Genomic DNA, 8,942 nt, shown 5'->3' on the forward strand with positions numbered 1-8,942 from the left:
CAGCGGACCATTCATTTTTTATTATTCAATTTCTGCAAAGCACGTTTTCTTATCATTCTTTGATAATGAATTTCAACATTTATGCCATAAAGTGAGAAGTGCTCTCTGTCGACCTTCTCCATATAAAAACTTGATGACGCCAAACTATTCTCTTTGTATTTCTATTATGATCAACCTGAATGGCGACAAACTGTCTCTTTGCCAAAAAGTTCGAAAGCTCTGCCTTAGCGAGCGAGTACTCAAGGTAGTACACTGGTGGAGGAAGATCTCTCGCACTAATAATGAAAATGTGAAGGACATCAGATTATATCTTAATAAGATTCTTTTATTATCACTTTTAGTATCTACATGAAAGGAGGAGAGCGCTCTTCCGTAGTAAACAGTAAATATGCTTTCATATAGAATGTTTAGTGTAGGGAAAATAATTTAGGACTTAATGGATACAGTTAGTGATGATGGAAAACGTTTTACTATTATAATTCTTTGATAACAACATTAGAACATGCTCTCCGTACCTAGAGATGTCATTCTGCTTTCAAGAATAACTTAATTACCCTTCTGGCTGCGTTGTTGACTTCTGAAGTTTGACTGCCACTCTCCATGTGTGGTTTACCAGCTCACGACTACATGACCTTAACACCTGACTGACCTACATTCACGGGAATGTGTTTAGCCTTATATGCAGTCACTGCACTCCACCTTTTTTCGTTCCTGACGTAACAAAATCTGTAAACAATTTGGCCATAAACGGTGGGCTAATTTGCATGGTGTCCGTAATTACACATGAATTAGAAGTTACTTGTGAATGTGTTGTGCTTGTTTGTTGCGCAAAATACACTAATGAACTAATGAACTAATGGTAGGTAGCGTGTATTCATAAATTTGAATGTTATAGGAAAAGAGGGGCAATGGTATATTAGGTGGTTTCTTTAAATATTTCATGCGTTTTCATTTTGTAATCATATACTTCAGTATTCTGTTTCCATATATATTGGCATAACTAATACAAAGACTTCCATTGTTGATTACTGCAGGAATTGTGTAAGAAAGTCCTCGTGAAAAAAAAATTGTTTACGGGTCAGGGAAAAATTACTTAACAAAGAATTAATTTACGAAAGAAAACGAAATTTTTTCGCTCGTAAATATATCCGTTCAGCTGCTTTTACATCATATTTTTTCTCAATTCTCATTTCCTTTCATTAGAACACATACTTTTTTAATTTAATCCAAAGAACTAACAACACAACAAATAAAATCACTTACAAATAACATTAATGCTTGATATATGCATAGTTAAGCAGGAAGATAAATGAGATAGGTAGGTAAACCAGATCGTTTCTCATAATACTGTGGAGGAAACACTGGGAATTACCCTCTATCTCGCTTCATCTTCATTCTGTAGTTGTTTTATGAGTCAGTTTAGGAGAACAGTTTATGATTAATGATATAGAAGTACTAACTCAATACTTCTTTGTGAACTATAGCCTTGCATAAACCCCAGAAGGCGGGAGCTGGGGGCGGTCTGTATGTGTGTGTGCGTGCGTGTGTGGGTGTGTGTGGGTGGGTGTGTACGTGTGTGAAAGAGACAGACAGACAGCCAGACAGAGAGGGGATTATGAATTACGGAGAGAAACATGTGTTCATCTTACAAACGCGACACAAATGTTCAACTGGTATCGATTAGTTTTTACACTGCCAAACTGGTCTTGCTTCTGTTTGAAGGAGAATGCTGTACGAGCTTTGAGTTTCGTATTGTCTGCGAAAACGTTAGTCGGTTACAATATAACGTTCCAATTCCCAGAGGGCTTCATGAACTAGACACCAAAAAAACTTTTTAAATTATATCTTAACATAAGTCATATAAATCAAACACCTGTCTTACAATTTTCATCCCCCACTCTCTTACCTGTGACGTTGGGATTTTTTTTTAAATGATAATGGCAACTGTAATGATACCAAGTTCAACTTATCAAGGAATCCTCAGAATATATATATATATATATATATATATATATATATATATATATATATATATATATATATATATATATATATTATGGTTAGGCACATCTAACTGGATCATGAATGAAATACCCTACACACTAGATGCCCCGCACCCCCCTCATATGCCCAGACGATGCATTCGTTACAAATAAGTCGACCTTGCTCCAGTGAACTATATTATTATTTTTCTAGCTTGTACTATACACTCGTGGTTTGTGTGTATTCATATATGTATATATATAATTTATATATAATATCATATACTATATATTACATATATGTATATATAATAATAGATATATATATATCTATATAGATATACTATATATATATATATTTATATATATGTATACATATAGGTATATATAAATAATATATGCATATAGATAACTATACATATATATGTATATAATACACATATATATACATATATATATGTATATATTATAGATCCCAGTGCAATCAGATAAGGCCCGATACCCTTATCTCTTATATATCCTGGTCCTTAAGAGCTTTCGTATATGGAAACAGTGGTGGACTTTAAGTTGGGGGCACCTGGTCACGTGCCCCCCTTGGATATGAATAATAGAACATTGTTTTCTTTCAATAAATCATTATTAGTAACAAGAATTTGCTTAGTTGATGATTATTTCAACAAAACAACTGTACAACAACAACAAAAGTTTGTGTGCGTATATACATATGTAAATATCGATGTGCCATATATGTGTACGTTACGCACACACAGACAAACACATTTATATATATATATAGTATATATATATATATATATATATATATGTGTGTATATATATATACATATATACATATATATATATATATATATATATATATATATATATATATATATATATATATATATATATATATAGCAAAGTTAAACACTGTATCCGTGTTTAAATATGTTGTAGGAAGCCCACTAAAATTTGGAAAAAATTGAAAGTTTTTATTTAAGCTTCGGAGAGTACATTCTCTCCCTCTTTCAGAAAGAGAAAAAAATGATGGAGAGAATGTACTCTCCGAAAGCCTAAATAAAAACTTTCAATTTTTTCCAAATTTTAGTGGGCTCCCTACAACATATATATATATATATATATATATATATATATATATATATATATATGATATATATATATATATATATGATATTCCTAAGTGCCCCCAATGAAAGATTTCTAGATCCGCCACTGTATAGAAAACAAATCCAAAATGATGAAAAAGTATTGAAAAAATAACTTAACAAATTTATTTGTTACAGATGGATTTTTGCTCGTGGATTCTTTTTTGTTCAAGTGATCCTTAGCGAATAACCAATAATCTAATTGGAAATTTTAATGGCAACGAACATATATATTACTACTAGTATTACTAGTAGTTACCTACTTATACAATTGTCATCAGAGTTGCCGTTTCTATTTGATTTCTGAAATCTATGAGATAAGCAATAGCAACAGAGGGACTGTGCTAAAGTGAATGTTAATACTATTAACAATCATCCAAGTATTTTGATAGTTCACTGTTTTGAGGCGTTAGATCTATTTTCGCCTTTGGACAACATCTAGACATCAATTTTCAATACGTTTCATGTTGCTTTTATAGATCAAGATATTCTTAAGCCAACTTAGACTCTTGAAAATATTCCGCGTTTTACTTTCGGATCTAATACAGATGTAAACAAAATACTAAGATTGCTATTAATGTCCTGTGTCGTTAATAGGTGATATGAAAAACTTCTTTTTGAATATACGAATAGCCCTCTAAGCCCTGTTTTCTTCCGCTTATTACAGATCGACTTTATTCAAACAGTTCCATTTTTTACATATATACAAACATATATACAGATGTGTATATATATATATATATATATATTATATATATATATATATATATATATTTATATATATATATATATATATATATTTATATACATATATATTCTACATCATACATACATATATATATATATATGTATATATATATATACGTATATATATATATATGTATGTTTGTATGTTATATATATATATATGTGTGTGTGTGTTTGTGTGTGTGTGCGTGTGTGTGTGTGCGTGTATGTGTATGTATGTATGTATGTATATTATAATATATATATATATATATATATATATATATATATATATATACAAATGCCATTTTCAGTGTCGATTGCTGATCTATTCGTCAATTTCAGCTGTTATCGAATGAAAACACAAATTTGGAAATTCCCTGTCACATCAAGATTTTGCAATATCGTTCTTCGTCAATTACAAACAATACGCAAGAATTTGCTTGGAGGCAGAGCTAACCACACGGTATTTACCGAAAAATACTTAACCTTCTGTTGAACATACAAAGAAACACTAATAGCTTCATTTACATTAACCGACATTTTGTTAACTGGCTTGACCTCATAGAAAATATGTTAATTCTAGTGGTGTTCAAAAATATTTCGCCAAAGCATATTTAGGATTCATGAATCTATATAATGCGGATGCTAATTGGATGATAATCGGAAGTGGATGCCTCAAAACTGCTCTACTCCTACAATACCTTCTGATATCAGCTAATGGTGAGTCCACTATGGTGGGCTTATGGCTGCCAATATCATCCTTAAAGTCTGATTGCCTAGTTGCAAACGAGACCGTTCCTACAAATGAGATATAGCACTTGGTAGTAATATATATATATATATATATATATATATATATACATATATATATATATATATATAATATATATATATATATATATCTGTGTGTTTGTGTGTACATTTAAGAATGTTCGGCACGAAGCTTCTCATCAGTATCTGTGGCACCAAACTCGTCCATAACATGTCGAGAGTAGGATACAAAACAAGAGGAACCCAGATATGAAAGATTGGCTTTAACAACAAGACGTTCCCATATTCCGAATAGATTTCGAAACATAAAAGCAACGTCAGTGATAATGATGACAAAGAAGAATTCTCTTTAATGCCACTTGCAGAGAAAGTTTTGAAAGTTTTGATGCGATCGCAAGAATTTTGATGGTCGCTGTAAAACCCATCCACATTTCTCTGGTATGCAAGAGAATAGAAATAAAAAAAAGTATCCACCGTCTACATTGCAAATGAGTCTCAAATCTGCCGGAGTGGCGATACTTGGAATACGCCTTTGATTTGCATTAAAATGCCATAGGAGGAGGTTTCTCCGGCATCTGACATTAGAACTAACCGCCCTCACTCTAACCACCGCTCGAGAAGTAGAAAGGCATTTCTGTAGAATACCTTTACATTTACTCTTCTTCGCCCTGAACACTCCTGCATTACGAATGGGGAAAATGGGAGAGGAATTGGTACGTGTTAGGGATGGCTACTCGGTGACGCCCCTCGGAGTACAGAAAGAGAAGAGGAGGGACTCATCACGCCGAAGTTATTCGTGGGACGCCGCTGGACCCTCCTTTCGCCCTTGCGTGGCTGAAAGTGTTCTTCGTTCTGTGCTCGGAACTGTGTCATTCTTCACCCGTTAACGATTAGAATGCATTCGGCTCTGCGTTGCGCAACGCCTTATGCTTTGGCTACCCGGTTGAGAAGACGCCGCACACAAACGCGCCTGCGCATATACACTCATTCCAACACACAAACAAATATATATATATATATATATATATATATATATATATATATATATAATATATATATATATATATATATATGTCTGTGTGTGTGTGTGTGTGTGTGTTATAGTAGCCCTAAGGCCCTCTTATATTTGTGTGTGTGTGTGTGTGCTATAGTAGCCCTAAGGCCCTCTATATTTGTGTGTGTGTGTGTGTGTTATAGTAACCTTAAGGCCCTCATAACTTCTCAACTTTCGACAAATTCGAGAAGTTAAGAGGGCATTGTGGCTGTTACAGTTTCATTCGTATACATATCTGGTAAAGAAATGACCAGTAGATGACATTATATATATACCATATAAATATATATATATATATATATATATGATATATATAGATATATATATATATTATATATATATAATTCAACAAATAGACATTCCCGCGAAACCAACTCTTTGGGTTTGGGGTACACGAGTCAATACATACTCATAGAAATATTTAAAACGCTTATCACATAAACAGCTTTCGTCGGTCACGCAAATTCTCGGTGCTTGGCAGCATACTTTCCGAGTCAGGTCATGACAGATCTCACCGGACCTATAATTCAACATGGATGGAATTCTTTATGTTTTTAATACCACTTCCAGCCATACGACCAGGGTCGGAACGACACTACTTTCTTATGCCTTTCACCATTTTTTTTAGTTATTTCTCTCTCTCTCTCTCTCTCTCTCTCTCTCTCTCTCTCTCTCTCTCTCTTATGATTTTCAAATGATAATGTACGCCGTTGGGAAGGTCATGGCGAGTTTCACGTGACTCGTTATGGGCGGAGAGAAAGGCGTGTGAAACTAATACAATAATTGCTAAGTTCTAAAAAATAGAAAGAGTATCGAAGAGAAAGGCTACAGAATACTTTCAAATGATTTCATAAATTAAACTGACCACTGAAATACTAACTTAACGTAGTAAATGAAACAACAGGATGTTTCATAGAACAATGCAAATGGTGCACACTTATGAACTTGAAGAGGTGAATGAATCCATATTGCCCTGTAAATTAAAAGAATTATGTCTCTTCTGATTAGGTTGCCTTTTTCCTTACTACTAAAAGTTGCTTGGGGCTTCTAGCCCCTGGTTGCTTCAGCCGCCAAATGAAGTTCGTTGCCAACTAGATCCAACTCAGCACAACGAAAATTGATTATAGACGCCAGTTAGTAGCTTGTTTTATATCTTTTCTTTTATTTTTTCATAACCGTTAAAGACTCGCCTTGGAAAGCTTTTGTCCCCATAATATTTTCCTCAGAATTTGTTCCAAATTTTCTTGGAAGTCTGCCAAGATTTTCCTGAATGTAAATTTCATTATTATTCCAAATGACTTCAAGCAAATCTATCTTTGTTGTTTTTTTCCTTCGAACTTGTTTTCCTCAGTGTTTTAAATTCTTCACATCTCTGTTCCATTGTCCATTTCCAAAGCCCTCTATTTCTGTTTTTGATATTTTTTTTCTTTTTTTTCAGTGGCTCTATGCCAACAAAAATCCCAAAAGCCCTAACAACACCATCCTTGGAGATATTAAAATCCCCGTCTGCTTTACTTACTTAGTATCTTCAATAACGGGCAAGTTTTTTGCCATTATCGGTTATGCCACATTTGCCTTCTCTATATCAAATTCCTTCATGTTAATACCTTTATGGTCACATTCTTAAGCCTTCCATTTACACTGAAACCTCACTCGATTTTCACTCCTGGTTCAAATAAGTAATGGCGAGATATATCTCCACCCTGTCTCTTTATTATTATCATCTACTCATTCATGTTCTATCAGATTCTTTTGCTGGCTAACTTCTCTTTCCTAAATAGGCACATCAACATATTCCCCTATTTCCCATAATTTTCCAGTGGTAAAATCCATATATGAATGTATCTCCATGAGGGTCTCTCTATTACAGTTCTTTTACGTCTAGATTACATAGCAAAATCGCCTTATATATACCATCCAAACACTTTTAGATTGTAAATTATAAATTTTCATTCGCATCTTTCCCATACCTATATAGACCATAGACACAGTTTCTTGTTTTTCTTCTTCCGCTACTTTTTACTTCAGCTGCAAATTCCTCGGGTCTATAAACTCATTCTTCCAAGAACTAACAGTGCCGGAAAGCACAAGAAATACATCTCTCAGTCACATTACACGCACTTCTTTTATTTGCAGCTGCAGAACCTAACCCATTTCGTCTCTATTTCATTAAGTTTCAAACTCCACAATCGTCTTCCGATCTTAACTTTTCCCACGGGTGCTGAAAAACCAGGATTATTTATTTCCTTTTATGCAATGTTCTACACTGAATGTAGTTTTACAGTTCGAATGCCATGTGGTAGACTGAAACAACCTTAACCCCAACTACACACACACAAGCATTTGGTTACTATCCCACCGCTCAGAGCAGCGAGGATGACCTTATTTGGAATAGTGACCTAATAGCGCGATGAAATACATCAGATGGAGAGGCTGTTCCAATATTTTAAACTAATTCCCTTTAACTTTGATCTTCAACCCTCTACTAGGAGTTATTTTGCCTTGGAACATGGTGCATGCTTATATAAGAGGCATATGTTGTATTTTATTCCTGAAAAAGACTAGCCGTAAGTAGTGGAAAAAAGTAACCAAATTCTGAGCATCCAATTTACAAATAGCAGCTCTTCTGTATTTATCTTATTGAGAGATAAACTGAACATGCTTTACCTATATTCTGCTATTGTCGGTCAGGTCCATCCAAAGCGGAAGGGGATTTTAATAAACAGATGTAAGTAGGCGTGGGACAATTATTTCCTGTACAGAATTCGGCCACAGCTGTCGAAAGGTCGCACCGTTCACCGAAATACAAAGCATGTAAATAAAGATGCAATGTGCATCTGTATAGCGTAGGCTATGTAGCACTTGCGCAGTACGCTCAGTGTTCAGGGACAAATACAGCAAAACATAATTATTCCACGGGATTCTGTCCTTGATGTGTGCTTAGCGGCAATTAATTTGAGTTGGAAGGTCACATGAAGAAAAATGACGAGGTTTATTATGATTCTGAAATTGTAAACATCAGCGTTCCCTCTCATTCATTTCCCTAGACAATCCTCTCGCTTTATGGAAAAAGTATGATTCGAAAACAATGAGAAAAAAAGAATAAAAGAAATTACGCGAAGATAAATGACAGTGGCGCTACGTATATCATGCGTCACACACCTGTTTGAGTTGTGGTTACTAGTTAGTCTAAATATTTCGTGATCGAGGTGTTCAAGGTTTTTGTTATTATTATTATTTTTT

The sequence above is a fragment of the Macrobrachium nipponense genome, chromosome 3, assembly GCF_015104395.2.
Source record: "Macrobrachium nipponense isolate FS-2020 chromosome 3, ASM1510439v2, whole genome shotgun sequence".
NCBI classification, from domain to species: Eukaryota; Metazoa; Arthropoda; class Malacostraca; order Decapoda; family Palaemonidae; genus Macrobrachium; species Macrobrachium nipponense.